This window comes from Lygodium microphyllum, chromosome 13, assembly GCF_053477565.2.
Source record: "Lygodium microphyllum isolate KBCC chromosome 13, Lygodium_microphyllum_v1.1.10, whole genome shotgun sequence".
Lineage (NCBI taxonomy): Eukaryota > Viridiplantae > Streptophyta > Polypodiopsida > Schizaeales > Lygodiaceae > Lygodium > Lygodium microphyllum.
The window spans coordinates 23,367,274-23,386,429 of NC_141147.1; the positions used below are offsets into that span (position 1 = coordinate 23,367,274).

Sequence of the window (19,156 nt, forward strand, 5' to 3'; positions counted from 1 at the left end):
CCAACCTTGGCAATGATAGCTCATCAATCCTCCATAGCATCCCAATCCTTGTAAATCCTCCTGGATCATGTGGCATCACAAACTCATATGTCGACTTGTACTCGTTACTCTTCTTCATCTGTGTCGTGCTCATCATCCATTAGGTTCTCCACTACATAAGCATCTATGGGAGCTCACGCTCAACTACCAAGACCCACAAATCGCTTATTGTTTCAAGCATTCCAAGCCAAGAACTAACGGCTATCTCTCACATAGCCGACGCACCATTCATATCTACGGGTGTAGTGAGCTTACTGCCGTGCCAATCGAGTTACCTCCTCTCCCACGCACCCTAGTAGCTCCATGATCCAAGTGCAAGCTTCAAGAAAGCTCCATTCTCAAGCTCCAAGCTCCAAGCTCCATTGCCGTGAGCAAGAGAAGAGAAGAGAAGAGAAGAGAAGAGAAGAGAAGATGGAGAGCTTCTCCTCCTCGGTCCCTCACCCTCACACACTCACTCCCTCACACTCACACTCTCACACTCCCTCCCTCAAGCACAAGCTCAAGCAAGAAAGAAGAAGAAGAAGAAGAAGAGAGCCACTTTTGGTGACACACAAGAATGAGCTTCTCATTAACTTTTCAACTTTATATACAAAACCCTAAATCCCTTTTGGGCCTTATCCCCTTTTTTACATGGCTGGCCGTGGCCTAGGCGCTTTTTCCCATTGTCCTTCTATCTTTCTAGCTTTCTTTCCAGCGCCCGTCTACATTTACAAATTGTACGGGTGAGAGCCCGGTGCTCCTTAAATTAAATCATGGTGGGCTTACGCTCTTTTACAAAAGGATTGACTTGCGTTTTTCCTTGTGAGCCTTTTTTCCTTATTTAGGACTTTTCTACGCTTCTTGTGTTTCTAGATTTTTCTTGGCGCGCCTTCGTCTTTCGTTTCACTTTGCCTTGGCCTTTGTCTTCCACTTTAGCTTTTTCATATTTTCCACCTTGTTCGTCCGATAGTTAACATTACCCCCCTCCTAGACGAGTGCCAGTCCCATGGCACTCACCCTCGTAGGTAGCAGGCTTTGGCATGCACTGAAGATGTGGGTGGAAGGGATATCAATGGTTGCCGTGGAGTGTTGGTGGTAATGTGGAGGAAGGTCATTGGGGACATGTTGGTGGCCTAGGTGGCTGGTGGTAGAGTTGTTGGAGTTGGTAGTACGGTTGTTATTTGTTGGGGATTGCACTGATAGCCAACACAAGTGTTGGCTTGTTGGGGATTCTGCACATGACGATTCTTGGCGGGCTTGTAGGATGATAAAGGAGAAGAATTTAGAGTTGGGTGTCGATGAAGAGGAAACGACACTTTTGTTGGAGTCTTCAATACCTGCAATTGAAAAACTCTCATAGGTGGTCTCTCCCTAGGGGTAGTGCTAGTCTTCTCTATTGTGCGTAAGACATAGTTCAAATAGTTTGGGAGACAGGTCAAACTCTAAGCAAGCTGAGAGTATTGTCCTACACTTGAGGACCCAAACTATGTATATATTTTGGTGCAGATATTATGTGAGTGCTCGTGCATACTTAGATATTATGTAGTTAGAAGACCGCGGGCTGGTTTCTCATAACAATGTGTGGATGAAGCAAAGTTGTCCATGTTGAGAAGAAGTACACGTGAAGGTGTATGAGATATCCTTTGCGTTGTGACTACGCGATGTAGCATAATTAAACACAGGGACACCGCAATTTCTGTAGGTGGGAGCTATTGGACTTGCTTAATGAGGATGGTGTACTTTTCATGGCCATTCATGCGGTGCTTACTACAATTGGATTGCAATGGTATTAAGGCAGAGTGCAAGAGGGAATCTTGCGAATGGGTTAGGGTGACAGGTCTAACCATAGGTGAGACAAGCTCCCTAGGTATGTCCTGCCCTTGATGTGCCTTGAACAATTGTGGGTGATGCTAAAGGGCTTGGGGACTAGGGACGGAGCCATCCGACCAAGGTCACTGGTGGACGTACCTAATTTGAGGACCCCTAGGTGTTGTGTTGTGATCGTGGGTGCTTCGTATCTTTTTGTTCTTCTTTTCTTTTCTTTTCTTTTTTCCTTTTTCGTTTTTTTTGTGTTCTTTTTTTTTCTTTCTTTCTTTTTTTTTTTGGATTTGCCTGAGTACAACCATTGCAATATGTTGAGGCTATCAGCCTTTCAATGGGTTGGGAAATGTTAAGCTTCAAAGGCTCAAGAAATGGATATTACAGGGATGATTGTGCCCTAGCCTCATTGTTAGAGAAGCAGTCGTTGAGATGGGGAGACACACTTGAGATATTGCAACCCTCTTTGGAACATGCAATGTTGGTACAATTGGGGTAATAGCTGCCATGAGTGCACGGCGTAGAGTGTAACCCAGAAAGAGGAAGTGGTTAAGATCATGCTTTGGGCCATGCGATGTGTGTACTCGCAAGGGTGATTTTTACTTTCGACAGCATGGCTTTGTCGCGGCTCTTTGTGAGGTTGGTGGTCTTGCAGTGACTTGGGCATTTAACACGTTCTCACGAAGACCTACGTCGTCCTGCATCTAGTTGTCACTTCATAAGAGTATATGCAAGTCGCATACATCAAGTACAATGAACAGATGCAATCATATCAATATATTACTTTATCAAAATCCTATGATGCTGATTGTGATGCATATTTTGTTGCTTGTTAAAGACGTGGCATATATTAGCAATAGGTAAGGAAAGTGTATATAGGTGGGGAGCCTGCCCCTTTAACCATTTAAAGACAAAAAGTTATGGCAGGATGGCCTTTGTTAAGCTACTTATATATCATAGGCGCTACTCTATTTGCACGAGGCGGGGCGAGTTCGGGTGGTTGGGCGATTGAGGCTATGCCGGTGAGGGGCTCCTATGAGGCTGGGCGGGGAAGATGTTGACCGGGACCCGGATGGTATAGTCCCTAGGCCGCAACTGTTTCCAAAATGCTTTTAAACAATGCATCAAATTCTTGCTTGTCTCGAGCTGCCCTCTCCTTTTTCGAGTACCTGGTGCCCGAGCGTCTGGTGGGAGCTTGCACGACTGGTGTTGCCACACCCTGTGTGCTCCCTTGAGCCCTCGTCCTCTTGGCTTGGGGGGTTTTTCGCTTGCGTCCTGGGCGGTGTAGTTTGGAGCCTCTCTTTGGCATGTACCTCTTTAGAGTAGGCACGTAGTGTTCTGGTAGGGGTGCTAATGCCTTATGCTCTTTTCGACAGTTGAGAGCTTCCTTGCATACCAGCTGCACTATGTGGTCCATGACTGCTATCATAGGGGGACCTGCAAAATGCGAACCAAGGATTAGGCCCTGAGGCAGGATAAAACGATTCGCATGGAAGGGATTATACAGTGGGTTATCAAGCGCAAATGATGAGGAGGGGAGAGGTGAGGCATGCAATGTTTATTGTAGAGGGATGGCCCCCATGATGATGTTCATTTTTCCTCTAGCCATTAGCAGATCTTGGCTTATGCTAAGTTGCGTCTGGTTGTCATGGAATGGGGCATGGTTGATCCTCGGAAGGATAGACCGGAAAGGCGAAAAGGTGTATAGAAAGGACAGTACCCCGTCTACACCATCTGATCTGGAGGCGAGAATGGTCACAAACTTCTAAATGTATGGTGAGAGGAGGACCTGAGGAGCTCAGCCTATCAAACCCAACTCTTCTCCCTACGCTTGACTATCATTGCTTGTGTGTGTTGATATTATCTATAGAAGGTCACAAAATTCATTGTTTATTTATGTATATATTTATGAATCCATGTCACTTTACGAGGATAAAAACCAATTGTAGAACTCCGCACTGTATTGGAATGTGGCACACACATTCAGTACTTGTGGCAGCTTAATCAATAACAATAGATATTTTGCAACATCGAGTAGCATGGCACCTTGTCTGAGTCTACTAGCAACATGAGATGTAGCTCCTCCTCAATGAGAACCTTATCAGCTAGAGAGTTCTCTTGGCTAGTTCCAGCTAAGTCTGTACCTCGAGTGGCAGCTAGCACTCGAAAGGAAGTTGGTGCCAAATAGGTTGGGTCTCTTTGAGACTGCCATTTGTCCAATCGCTCCTGTGAGTTTGTCATAATTTGGGCTCCTAGTTCAGCCATTGCAACACGGTTTCCAAACCAACGTTTTTCAAACTAACTTTGACTCTCTGATTGTCACTTAGTTGCTCTTTCTCTAAGAGATTTGGTTGGCAGAGCACGTCATTGAATGTCACAGTTAAGCGTAGCTCGTCGGCTTCCTCATCAAAGATGAGTCTCATGTGTTCATGTAGGAGCCTGTCATAGTGCTCGTCAAGATGTTCTTGCTCTTCCCAGGATAGGGGAAATGGCAAGTATTCCCCAAGCTGCTTCTTGGGGAATGCACCCATGTCCACAAGGACGTAGACACGTGCGAATACTTTGAGTTTAGCATCCAACTTAGTTAAGCATTTTGCAACACTTCTATGTTCAACGAGGGCTTTCTTGGTTGCTATCTCATGCAAGGTTCTGGGACTTTGCCTAGGCTTTAGCATAGCTGGGGGCTCAGGCCTAGATGAGCAAGATTGGTCAACACTAGGATTGCTTATGCTCTCGGGGTTTCCATGTTTCTCTTGAGGCTTTGTTATTGCGTCATGGTTCTCCTTGGATGTGACTGGCATAAATTTGTCACCCTGTTGTGACAATGTTGTATCCACTCTTGATTGGTCAATGCAAATTCTGTTGTCAGTGGATTGAGTGTTTCAAGCAACCATTGATGGTAACAACTGCTCTGATTTTTCAGAGCACATGGATGTGTCTGAGGTTTCACCGCTATTAGGAGAGACATCAATGGGTTCATTGGTGGATGGACTCGATGCTTTATTCCTTAGCTCTCCAATGCTCTTGGTCTCAATGTTCCTGGGGTCCACAACCACCTGTAACTGCTGTTGTTTTTGCTGTTTTCTCCTCTTTTTCTTGGTTAGTGAAGGTGCATAACTTAATGACTCAGGACCCTGAACTAGGTTAGCCATTGATATGCTTGGTTGGGCCTTAGCATTCTTTTTCTCTAGTGTATCCTCATGGGACATAGCTGTAGCTTGCTGAATAGCCTCGCTAGGTTATGAGGATACAACTGCCTCTCTTTTTGGAGAGTCTAGGTTTTCAGCCAATTCCCTTCTGTTTAACTCCTCTAGCCTAGTCTTTAGGCGCTTTGGAAGTGCTAGAGTTGTCAAGGAAGTTGGTTGCGACACCTCCTCCACAGATGAACTACTAAAGACACGTTCTGCAAGGGGCATTGTCACGGCCAAGGGTTGTGACTACTGTGATCCCTGATTGGAAGTAGTAGTAGCTAGTTCAGTGGACTGGCTACGATTGGTGGATTGTGGTGTCAAGTTCTTAGATCGATTAAAAGTGGTCGTGTCTTTTGTTGTCCTTTGAGCATTCACTTGTGTAGATCGAGCCTCAATTGTTCTAGTCACAATAGATTGCACAGGCATACCCTTGGGCCGAGAGCTACAGGTGGTGCCATGTCCCACCTCTTGGACATTTAGAAGCTTAAATGGAGATAGAGATTGGGATTGAGAGCTGCCCTTGACGATTGGAGTTGTGCTTCTTGTGTCCGTTTGGGAAAAGAGGGTATAGGAGATCTGGGACTCTTAGGTGGACACTGGTTGAACGATTTGCTCGAGGTTGTTAGACGATTGTGCCATTTGCTTTGTTGAGCAATCAGCCTTCTTATGAGTAGCTTTGTGCCTCTGGTGCTCATTATCCTCTTGGGAAGTCAAAAGCTCCTTGAGCACTAGTGGTCTTTGTGCATGCTCAATGGTTACATCTAACATCTGCTTATTGAGTATGCTAGGCCGAGGCTCTTTCTTTCAAACACTCATGTTTGGTTTCTTTCCTCGAGACCTAGAGTTTCTCTTAGATTTCCTCCTATGCTTTGTTGAGAATCTGCCAATCACACCCTATGTATGCCCCTTTGTATGGAACAACTAGGCTAGGAAGATGCAGTTCATTCTAGGAAGAGAGACAGATCCCATAGGCACAGTGATGAAATGTGCTACCAAGCAATCCTATATAATGATGTACTTGACTATCACTTTCATATGATGATAATGCAATAGTACTTGTCTCTTTCTGTCAAGTCTCTGTGTCATTGTCAGTCCTACACAAGATTGTGTTTATGAGTTCAAGTCTCAATCTTGAAACCTAATTCACTTGTGTAACAATTGTCTTCTTTGTCAATGTCAACATGAGTAGTATCTTCATCTTCCATCCTCCATAGCTTCCGCCTTTGCTATGCTCTAGATCCTGCATTTCTCACATGGTATCAGAGCCCAGTCGGGCATGGCATAACTCCCTTATCTGCTCTCTCAGTCCCTCTTAACCTCAGGTCAGCTCAAGTCCAGCTCATGGTTCCATTTCTTACCTCTATCCTCACTGAAGCTTCCATGGCAGCCATAGCCAACAACTCCCTGTCAACTTGAAGCTCCTGGATCTCTCTCCATAGGTCATATCTGAACCTGCTCTCTTCTAGACATTTTTTCCTTGACTCCCAAGGCTTCTTTCTATCACTTAAGATCTTGACATTGGCCACTCCTTAGCTCAGCATTGCTTAAACTGTCAATCTTTGCTCTGTATTTGCCATAGCCAGACAGGACATACAGCACTTGGAGGTTCTATATCTTACTCTACAGGCCATCTTAGCCCATGATTCCTTCTGGAGAAACATTCCTCTACTCGTGGCGAAGCTCCCTGATACATCACAGTCCAACATTGCTCATCATCGAGTCCAGCATTGCGGAAATCGTGGAAATCTGTATAAACTACGCCTGTTCACGGAATTCGTCTCTGCGCGTGCAGTACGGGCTGCGATCTGAACGAGGAGATTAGGGCTTTGGTAGAGCATCACATAAGCTACATTTCCATAAAAAAAGTTTTGAAAATGGTCCACCATAGCTCCTGCAGTGTTAGAAAAACCAGGCCCCTGTCTCAGAAACCCTAAAATCCACCATAGCCAAAATACTTCAAACTCAAAAATTCTTCATTTTCTCTCTCCTGACACTCAACCCAAACCTCTGCCACTTTGATTCACTGATTTGATTAGTCTCCAACAACATTTGTCCATCAAATCAAGGAGGGGAGATCTCTGAAGCACTTAAAGACCCATTAAAGATTTGAAGACCTCTCATAGACTTGAGCTCCAAAGCTTCAACTTCACTTCAAGTTCCAAGTTTCTCAAGTTAACCAAAGTCAGTGCCACACATCAAGGAGGGGACTCAAACAACGGGTTCATCAAGCAAAGGATCGGCATCAAGAATCACCATCTTCAACTCTAGTATCCCTTGATACTTAAGAGTGTTGATTTAACACTATCGTCACTTGTGTTTTTTGACACATTGAAGATCAATTTGGTTGCCACTTACTCACAGATTTAAAGCAGATTCTTGGTCATATCTATGATAACCAAGAAGATTTATATGTGGATACACTTTATGAAAATTAACATGACTTATCTACACTACATAGAAGATTTTTGTGATCTACTTAGACACGGAGTTGCTCATACTAAAGTACAATCAATGATTCCATCTAAAGTTTTTGAAGACACTCCAGTTACCTTGGCCATCATGAAGAATGAGATGTCTTTGCTTGAGGGGGACAAAGACATGGACATGAAGACTAAAGTTGCAAGCAAAGTCAAAGAAGAACTAGACCAAGAAGACCATAAGATAAAAGAGCAAAGGAAGAAGGACAATAAGAAGATCAGCCATGAAGACCAAAAGACCACATCATTCAAAGCTGAAGAACCAAAGATGAAAGACAAGAAGATTTTCCATGCTGACAAAGAGAAATCATATGCTGAAAAAGACCACAAGGGCCTATCGGTCCTTGTCTCTCATTTTCTGTTTTAAAAGCATTGTACCTGCCTTAATGTTCCTTTCATAAGCTTGGAAAAAACTCCTCATGTAGCCTTGTACTACAATCTCTGTACACTTTGTGAGGCCCCTGTTACAGCCTCTGGATGTCCACCATGTTTATGGTACCCACACTTAGCCTTTTTAACAACAGCCTCTGGTGTTTTGCCATGTTTGTGGTATGCCCACACTTTGCAGGTGCTACTCTCACTAAAGCCTCTACATACTTTGTACTTTCAGGTTGTGATTGAGGAGGGGTGTTGAGAATCTGCCAATCACACCCTATGTATGCCCCTTTGTATGGAACAACTAGGCTAGGAAGATGCAGTTCATTCTAGGAAGAGAGACAGATCCCATAGGCATAGTGATGAAATGTGCTACCAAGCAATCCTATATAATGATGTACTTGACTATCACTTTCATATGATGATAATGCAATAGTACTTGTCTCTTTCTGTCAAGTCTCTGTGTCATTGTCAGTCCTACACAAGATTGTGTTTATGAGTTCAAGTCTCAATCTTGAAACCTAATTCACTTGTGTAACAGTTGTCTTCTTTGTCAATGTCAACATGAGTAGTATCTTCATCTTCCATCCTCCATAGCTTCCGGCTTTGCCATGCTCTAGATCCCGCATTTCTCACATGCTTCGTTGCTTTTGATGCAATTTGGCCTTTAGCTGATAGAGTGGTTTAACAGGGGGTTTTGGTACCCCAATCCATCGGTTACCTACAAAATACCCTTGAACATGTAGCAATGCTTTGGATATCCATCTCGGCGTTGTATTGGCTCTCCATCGATGCCTTCATCTATAAGGCTTAGGCTTCTTTTGGGGTCTTCTACGATATTTATAAGTTCAAAGCCTGTCCTTGGCATTGGTTCCCGATCTTCTTGTTTCAAGCATGGCCTCACTCACTAGTTCTCGTTGTTCAATCTATGCTTGTATCAACTCTTTCAACAAGTCCTTGCTCTCGTTAGTAGGCTTGAGTGTTATATCAGCACCTTCCATGCCTTTCCCTCGAGGTTCAATGAGGTCACCCTTGCTAAAGGTTGTGACTATCCTCACACCTGGTAGTGTCAAGTGTATCCTCTGTGCTACATAGTCGGCCTCACACTTGGTCGCCCTTTTGAAGGGTCTTCCTAGGAGGGTTTCCTTCCCGTAATTAGCACTATTTGGAGGAACATAAAATAGGATAGGCAAGCTTTCAGTTTCAATTGTCGCAAGGATTTTGCACTTGCCTATGAGTGCTTGTGGGTGTCCCCCATAAGGGCTAAGAGTTGCATTAGTTGGTGTGAGCTTTGGTTGGCCTGGTAGGGTCCATGATTCATAGGTCAAGATATTAAAATCTGCTACTTCATCAATCAGAGCATCGATAGTATGTTCTCTTTTCGTGGTGAGTTTGACCCTAAGATAAGCAGGTGGTACTATGTCTTCATCTTCTTGGCTTGTAAATTTAAGCCTTCTGACAAATGCCCTTGAGTCCCCAACTACACGACTAGATGTGGATTCTCCATTGATGTCTTGGATCATTAGTGTAGTGCTATTCAAGGAGCATCTATTGTCAGGATTGTTATATCTAGTCATTTTCACTGTTGTAGCTTGATGTTGTTGCTTTCCACTTTGACTAGATGCAGTCCAAATGCAACACCTATGTGTTTTTGCAGTGTGGCCTTTTTGCCCTTGTTGGCTAGATTGGCTCATTGAGGTTCTAGAGTCTTTATTTGTCTCTGTTCGGGTATGGGCTTTTGGTTGCTCTTTTGTAAGTGAGAATCCATGCTCGTGTAGAGCCATTGCTACACTAGGGTCTAATTTGGAGGACCTGTCACGGCGCGCATTTTCTCTCCAACCTACTTGGGGGAGGTGTGGAGGGGGTAGAGCCCCCTTTGCGAGGGTCCCTGGGGAGGGGGGGCAATCCCCCCCGGCCCGCAGGGCCATTACAATAAATTCCATGCGTGCTTTGAAGGACTGACTTTGAACTACTTGCTCTAAATTTCAGCCGAGTGATAGATCTATGATATGGTTTCGGCTCTATATGGTCTCTCGGTCAGTTTTAGGGTCTACAGGTTAAATTTTGGACAAATCCAAATTTGGTCCAACAGGTCCAAATTGCAGGGGTCGAATGCTCGATTCGGCTCATCCAAGGGCCAAGGGCTGAATGAGAAAGCACCGAATGTAACTGGTTCGAATGTCAAATTCGGCCAGTCCGAGTGTGGTTGTCTGAGAGTCCAGTGGCCGAGTGGGCCGAGGATCGAGTCAAGTGGGCCGAGGGCTGAATGGTAAATTCGACCGGGCCAAATGTCAACTTGTTTGTGGGGTTGGGCTGAGTTGGTAGGGTGGAGGGCCGAATTTCAAAGTTGGTCCGAATGGTCAATTCGGACGGGCCGAGCGATGGGTGTCCGAGTTGAGTGGGCCGAGGGCCGAATTTCGATGCATCTGAGTTGAGTGGCCCGAGTCAGGTGGTCCGAGTGGTAGTGGGCTGAGGGCCGATTTTGGGACTCATCCCAGAATCATCGTCACTTGGACTAGCCAAACGCGGTGCAACTCTGGCTGGTGCAACAATAAATCGCTTGAATCACATGATTCAGGTCATGGCCTATCACACACACCTCCAGATCAAAGCTATGGATGGAGGGGAAGAGTTGTATATACCTAGAATAGCCAATAAACTCCAAAATTCAAATCAGCAACCGAATCAAACCCTCATGCCCTGTTATGACAGCAGAAACCCCGATACTTGTTTTTCTTTTTTTTCTTTGTTTTTTCCTACCCTAATGCACCCAAATCACAAAGCAAATAATTACCCTACTCCAACATGCTTTTCCAAATCCAAAAAACCAAAAACCTACTTGCTAAGGAGATCAAATACCTCTTCAAACTCCCTTGCTTCCTACCTATCTACCTCAAGCACCGGTTCGGGGAAAACCCTTACTTTGATGCTTGATTCGAAGCATGCAAGTGATCAAGGCTTGAATTCGTTGGTCACAGCAATGAAACCAAAATGTGGAAGCTCATGCTCAACTGCCAAGACCCACGGACCGCTTATTGTTTCAAGCGTTCCAAGCCAAGCACTAATGGCTACCTCTGTGCCGATCGAGTTATCTCCTCTCCCGTGCACTCCAATAGCTCCATGATCCAAGTGCAAGCTTCAAGCAAGCTCCATCCTCAAGCTCCAAGCTCTAAGCTTCATTGCCGCGAGCAAGACAAGAGAAGAGAAGAGAAGAGAAGAAGAGAGGAGAAGATGGAGAGCTTATCCTCCTCGGTCCCTCACCCTCACACACTCACTCCCTCACATTCTCACACTCTCTCCCTCAAGCACAAGCTCAAGCAAGCAAGAAGAAGAAGAAGAAGAAAGAAGAAGAAGAAGAAGAAGAGAGCCACTTTTGGCAATACACAAGAATGAGCTTCTCATTCACTTTTCAACTTTATATACAAAACCCTAAATCCCTTTTGGGCCTTATCCCCTTTTCTACATGGCCGGCCTTGGCCTAGGCCCTTTTTCCCATTGTCCTTCTATCTTCCTAGATTCCTTTCCACCACCCGTCTACATTTACAAATTGCACGAGTGAGAGCCCGGTGCTCCTCAAATTAAATCATGATGCACTTGTGCCCTTTTACAAAAGTATTGACTTGCGCTTTTCTTTGTGCACCTTTTTTCCTTATTTAGGACTTTTTTGCGCTTCTTGTGTTTCTAGATTTTTCTTGGCATACCTTCATCTTCCGTTTCACTTTGCCTTGGCCTTTGTCTTTTGCTTTAGCTTTTCCAAATTTTCCACCTTGTTCGTCTGACGGTTAACAGCGTCTTCTGCATCTCTTCTCTTGCATATCCTGATCCTCTTTCCTATTCGTGGTACCCTCATCTTAGTCTCAAACATCTTTGTCAAAGCATATGCCACATGCAATACTTTACATCCATCAAATTCAATCTTATCATGTCCAGAAAATTGTCCTATAGGACCACCCTGCAGAAAATTGCTCGTATCTCTTGAACCATAACTCGGATTACCAAGCTTTAAAAAGAAAAAATGTAGCCCATTGGTAATCTACAACTTTTCTAAAGACACCTGGACCAAATTGTGAAGATTTCAGCACCTAAAATTTTCTGTGCAATGTGCAATTGTTCATTATAGCATGCAGTCCCAGCTAGACATCCACCTTCTCAACTCTATATCTCCTATATATGAACTTAGTTGTCAACCAAACTTTGAAGGACCCTTCCCAAGGTATAAAAGACCATTCTGGATTCATCGATCACCAATAATCCTCTCCCAATTAAAATAGTTTTAAACATCTTCAATTCACCCTTGTCTGTCCATTACAGTCTCTTATAGCCATATCGCCCTCTTGGGTTAAATATCCACTGAATAGTCAACCAATAAGATATACATACATGCAAGACATCCCCTTTGACTTTAAATTACTTGTATATCACATGAAATATGTCAATATCCATTATCCATGTCATTAATCCACTTAATTTTCTTAGGTCGTATTTCTTTGCATCCCGAATGGTGATATCCTCTATAACCAGTATCAATGTCTCTCTTGTATCTTCTATGATCTATTTAACCTTGACATTATTTGCATTGTCTTTGTCAGTATCCCAACCTACTATAAATCGCCATGATGGTGTGGCTACAGATTCAACAGTTGTATGGGATCTGTTGAATACCTACATATCCCGATCCTCTTTCCTATCCTTGGTACCCTCATCTCAGTCTCAAACATCTCTATCAAAGCATATGTCACATGCAATACTTTACATCCATCATATTCAATCTTATCCTATCTAGAAAACTATCCTATAGGACTACCCTGCAGAAAACTGCTTGTATCTCTTGAACCATAACTTGGATTACCAAGATTTAAAAAGAAAAAATGTAGCTCCCACTGGCAATCTACAACTTTTCTGAAGACACATGGACCAAATTGTGAAGATTTCATCCCCTAAAATTTTCTACGCAACTTGCAATTGTTCATTACAACATGCAATCCCAGCCAAACATCGACCTTCCCGACTCTATATCTCCTACATATGAACTCAGATGTCAACTAAACTTTGTAGGACCCTTCCCAAGGTATAAGAGGTCATTCCAGATGCATTGGTCACCAATAATCCTCTCCCAATTAAAATAGTTTTAAACATCTTCAATTCAGCCCTGCCTGTCCATTGCAGTCTCCTCTAGCCATATCGCCCTCCTGGCTCAAACATCCACTGGATAGTCGACCAATAAGGTATACATACATGGAAGAAATCCCCTTTGACTTTAAATAACTTGTATATCACATGAAATATGTCCATATCAAATATCCATGTCATTAATCCACTTAATTTTCTTAGGCCGTATTTCTTTGCATCCCGAATGGTGATATCCTCTATAACCAATATCAATGTCTCTCTTGTATCTTCTATGATCTATTTACCCTTGACATTATTTGCATTGTCTTTGTCAATATCCCAACCTATTGTAAATCCCCATGATGGTGTGGCTGCAGATTCAATAGCTGTATGGGATCAGTTGAATACCTACATATCTTGATCCTCTTTTCTATCCTTGGTACCCTCATCTCAGTATCAAGCATCTCTGTCAAAGCATGTCACATGCAATACTTTACATCCATCAAATTCAATATTATCATGTCCAAAAAACTGTCCTATAGGACCACCTTGCAGAAAACTGCTCATATCTCTTGAACCATAACTCAGATTACTAAGCTTTAAAAAGAAAAAATGTAGCCCACTGGCAATCTACAACTTTTCTGAGGACACCTCGACCAAATTGTGAAGATTTCAGCCTCTAAAATTTTCTGCGCAATGTGCAATTGTTCATTACAGCATACAGTCCCAGCCAAACATCAGCCAAACATCGACCTTCCCAACTCTATATCTCCTGTATATGAGCTCAGATGTCAACTAAACTTTGTAGGACCCTTCCCAAGGTATAAGAGGCCATTCCAGATGCATTGGTCACCAATAATCCTCTCCCAATTAAAATAGTTTTAAACATCTTCAGTTCAGCCATGCCTGCCCATTGTAGTTTCCTATAGCCATAATGCCCTCCTGGGTTACACATCCACTGGATAGTCGACCAATAAGGTATACATACATGGAAGACATCCCCTTTGACTTTAAATAACTTGTATATCACATGAAATATGTCAATATCAAATATTTATGTCATTAATCCACTTAATTTTCTTAGGCCATATTTCTTTGCATCCCCACTGGTAATATCCTCTGTAACCAGTATCAATGTCTCTCTTGTATCTTCTATGATCTATTTACCCTTGACATTATCTGCATTGTCTTTCTCAGTATCCCAACCTACTGCAAATCCCTATGATGGTGTGGCCATAGATTAAACAGCTGTATGGGATCAGTTGAATGCCTGCATATCATGATCCTCTTTCCTATCCTTGGTACCCTCATCTCAGTCTCAAACATCTCTGTCAAAGCATATGTCACATGCAATACTTTACATCCATCTGATTCAATATTATCCTGTCCAAAAAATTGTCCTATAGGACCACCCTATAGAAAACTACTCATATCTCTTGAACCATAACTCGGATTACCAAGCTTTAAAAAGAAAAAATGTAGCCCCAGTGCAATACACAACTTTTCTAAGACACTTGGACCAAATTGTGAAGATTTCAGCCCCTAAAATTTTATGCGCAACCTGTAACTGTTCATTACTGCATGCAGTCCCAGCCAAACATCGACCTTTTCGATTCTGTATCTCCTACATGTGAACTTAGATGTCAACCAAACTTTGTAGGACCCTTCCCAAGGTATAAAAGGCCATTCTAGATGCATCAGTCACCAATAATCCTCTCCCAATTAAAAGAATTTTAAACATCTTTAGTTCAGCCCTGCCTGTCCATCATAGTCTCCTATAGCCATATCGCCCCCCTGGGTTAAGCATCCACTAGATAGTCGACCAATAAGGTATACATACATGCAAGACAACCCCTTTGATTTTAAATAACTTGTATATCACATGGAATATGTCAATATCAAAGATCCACATCATTAATCCACTTAATTTGGTTAGGCCATATTTCTTTGCATCGTGAATGTCGATATCTTTTGTAACCTGTATCAATGTCTCTCTTGTATATTCTATGATCTATTTACCCTTGACATTATTTGCATTGTCTTTGTCAGTATCCCAACCTACTGTAAATCCCCATGATGGTGTGGCCGTAGATTCAACAACTGTATGGGATCGGTTGAATGCCAGAGCTTGCTTCTTTCTCTTTTTGAGTTTTGCAAGTTTTGTGCTCATGCATGTTAGATGTATCAGCACCACCACAGAGGTTGGGAAGATATTGGCATCTCTCTTTTGGATATAGAAATTTGGGCATCAATTATCTCTCGATTTGAAGTTACAACATTGACATATGATGTGTTCTACACCAGTCTTCTTACTTCTCGTAGCCTGAAGACTCTAATTTGAGAGAAGCTTGTCCCATTGATGTGTGTTGGGTCTGGGGCTGATTGTTGTAGCCTTGTACCTTCAACCATTGTAGTCACATTGTTCTTTCTCTCTTTTGCATTCTCTCTTTGTCTCCTCCTCTCCATGATCACTTTCCTCTTTGTGTTGTGCACTCTCACAAGTTCATACCATCCAACTCATTGGATGGGGGTAGAGAGGGTAGGATTGGCACTTGCTCAGAAGATGCCATCAATGCCAATCAGGGATTGGAAGCCCCTGAAGAATATAGCAGGAAAAAGTGATAGGATGGTGGTCGGTCTGAATCATCTCGAACCACACAATCCCGCAAAGCATACACATCGGCCATTTATGTCCTTTAATTAAGTACTTGAAAGAAAGTAAATAAGATGCTGCCACTGGAGTGAAAGCAACCAATAAGAGGCATCCTCGGAGTAATCTGAGTCCTTCAGGCCATGACACAAAAGAAAGCCGACTTGGGCAAGGTAGATGGGGAGTATCCCATACCAAAAGAAACATACAATGCTGAGCAGAGAGATGGAGCAGTAAATGCAAAGGGAAACAAGTCTTCAACCTATAAATGTCGCCGGGTTGGTCAAGAACTAGGAGTGCCTCGAAATGGAGTCCTTGCAATAAATGCAAATTTGTCCTATTGCTAGCATGATAGAGAGCCCGCCCAAACTACTGAGGTGCTGCCTAGGTCTGGAAAGACTAACCCAATGTGAAATGTAAAAATAAAGATAATCCATCTATCTAAAAAAATAGGCCGCCCACAAAGTGTGCTGCCCAAACTGCTAAGGTGGTGCCCAGTGAGAAGCCTACTAGCCAAGTGCAAAAACACAACACAAAATTGGTTGGAGTGCTGAACCTATTTCCTAGAAGGTTGTTGTTTTGCTAGGCTGTAGGAGGAGACCCTTGGTCTGAAAACATGGCATAAGAAGATGGTTTTCTTGTACAAACACAAGTTTGTCGAGCCTAGTTTGAGGTCACTCTGGATAGCGTTGTCGGAGTGTGTAAGGTTAAAGGTCTATCGCAGGGCTAAAATATAGAGGGTATACACAAGGGACTTTTAATCAATCCCTATATAGGAAATCTTGTAAAATGTAGGAAATGTTGCAATTTTTCCTATGTGCGTATGCATGTATTCCCTATATAAAACTAGGGAATGAGATTCCCCACATCTAATAGTAGTGAATTAAAGGTCAATATAGACTATTTCCTACCTTCTTTTAAAATTCCCTATATAAGAGTATACATGAACGTAATTCCTTACTTCTCCTTGTAGGGAAACATAGGTCACTATGAAGATTTCCTATGTTCTCTCAAAATTCCCTATATAAAAGAATTATATAAGAATGCCACTTCCTAATTGTAATAGTAGGGAACTTTAAGTACATAGAGAATTTTCTACCTTCTCTCAAAATTCTATGTATAGGAAATTATAAGAAATTCAAGCTTTAATCTAGCTCGTAAACACAATATAAAAATTAATGAAATTGAAAGTAACCATATGGAGGTGAACCTAGATTTTCTAACCCCCCCACACACACATATGAACATGTTGCATGCACAAGTGTTTGCATGTATGCATGCACACATACACACATGAACATGTGTGCACATGCATACACATGCACATAGATACACACACATGCAAGCCTCTTCACTTTTAGTCAAAATGCCATATCTAAATATAGTCGTGGGCTTGTTTATCCTAGCACTAAATGTTGGAAATGACCACCATGTTGTAGAAAAAGGAGGCCTCAAACCAAGTAGTTACATACCTATTTTGTGCAATATTACTCTCTTTTCTCTAACTTTTTTGGATGATGTAACCATTTAATGCACATGTTTTAATATTTCATGCAGACATAGGATATTGAATAATGACACACATGGCAATGTTTGGATTGAAAACCTTATAGGTTTCCGTGCACTCCTTGCATGAATTGGTCTACAAATCATGGTTAATTTAAGAACAATAGTAAAATACTCACCCTTGCAAGCTTGGACATGCCAATGTAAACATAATCTTAGTTTAGCACCCTATGAGCCTTGGATGAGAAACCATCAAGATTTTGAATAGTTATAGTGTTTCAACTAATGACTAGATGGTTGAAATGATGCAAATTTTTTGAGATATCCTATTACTCTTGTTAGGAGAAAATGTTGGTATTTGTATAACTTCTTTAAATGAGCAAGATGGCACTTGCCTTTGAGTGCCATAGTGATAACAAGTGTCCAAGAGTCGTAATCTTCCTTTAGTATTTCTTAAAATAGCAGGACACATATGTTGTATACTCTAGATAATTCAAAGACCCTGGGATCTCCTAGTAAGGCCCCTTATGGACTAACTTTTAGAGGTCCCTAGAGAGGAGGAGTTACACTCTATGACTATTAAAACCATAAAAAAGAAAAATAAAAAATACAAAGCAACATAATTCAACAGCCCATTGTGATGCCTTGGCTGGTAGTAATTCTTATAGAACAATTCTCCAAATGAATTTGAGGGTGGCATTATAAGCTTGGGTGGGGCCCTAGCCATAGACAAGAAATCCACTTTTACTTCTTTATCACAACTCATTCTAGAGTGACCATGTTAGAAAACATCCATTTTGAGCTACATCCATGTAATTTGTAAGGGACCTAACCATACAAATTAAGACAAAAGTATTTTCCATTTGGATCAATACTCTAGAATAACTAAGGGTCATTTCATATTCATTTGGGGACAAATGTGTGCAACAAACCTGTTAATTGAGGTTGCAAATATTCAATGGGGGATAGAACTATCATAGTGTTGCTAAATTTGACAAGTGAGTGGATAGTTTTCTATAGTACACAAAAAGGAGTGGCTAGCCATTGCCACCAATCAAATGCATGCAAGCATCCAGACAAATTTGAAATCAGGAGCACCCAAATCATGTTTGATCCGCCTTTCATTTCTTTTGGTTTATGCATTCTAAGGTGTTTGTTCATTTGGGCATTTATGAAACCTTCCTAAGCCAACAATGTTCCTCGAGGTGATGAGGTTCACAAGTCAGCTTTGGCTCTTTACATCCATAACCTAGTATGTCTAACCAACAAAGTGCCATTCCAAGTCTATTCATAACCTAGTACATCTATCCAAGATTAGACAAAGCACCATTCCAAGTCTATTCATAAATCACAGTTGTTGGCTTGTGGGAGCTAAAATCTTTAAATGCAACTTACAAGTAACAAAAGTACAATCCCAATATGGTGATGAGAATACATCTCATGCAATATAGTTATCAAAGATACCACAGATAAAATTGAATTACACCAATCAAAATACATCACAGAGAGAGAAAATGGATGCGTGTGAAATAGAAATAGAGTTTGATTCTAGTTATGGCATGTGAGCTTTTGGACGACTTGTGCCTATGCAGTTTCTAAAGTGTGCCTCAATTGCTTCAATATTATAGTGTTAGGAGATGAAAATGGATCCCATCGAGTTTCATGTGCTAATGAAGCCATGAAAGGTATTGGTGGTTATTGAAGGTAGATTATGTGCTCTCAGATCCAATTTAATTTTCTAGGAAGAAAGGACATGAGAGGTGGGCAATTTTGTCAGTATAGTTGCTCTTGATTTGCATACAATATATTCAACAATCAATTTTTTGCATGTTTTTACTGATATAGATAGCTGAGGTGTATATTTCTTATTTGAACCTTCAGCAATTTGTCAACCTCTTGCCATTTGTATGGACAACTTAAAATTCAAATAAAGGTCTGCCAGGATGGCTTTGAAAGTGGAGACTAAATCAAACATGAAGGAAACAAATATCGATGGAATGTTGTAGCATGGG

General features: G+C 42.0%; 1 pseudogene; it reads left to right on the plus strand.

The window, feature by feature from the left end:
* LOC148026420 (uncharacterized) overlaps positions 1 to 19,156 on the plus strand; it is a 39,963-nt pseudogene that overhangs the window by 9,062 nt on the left and 11,745 nt on the right.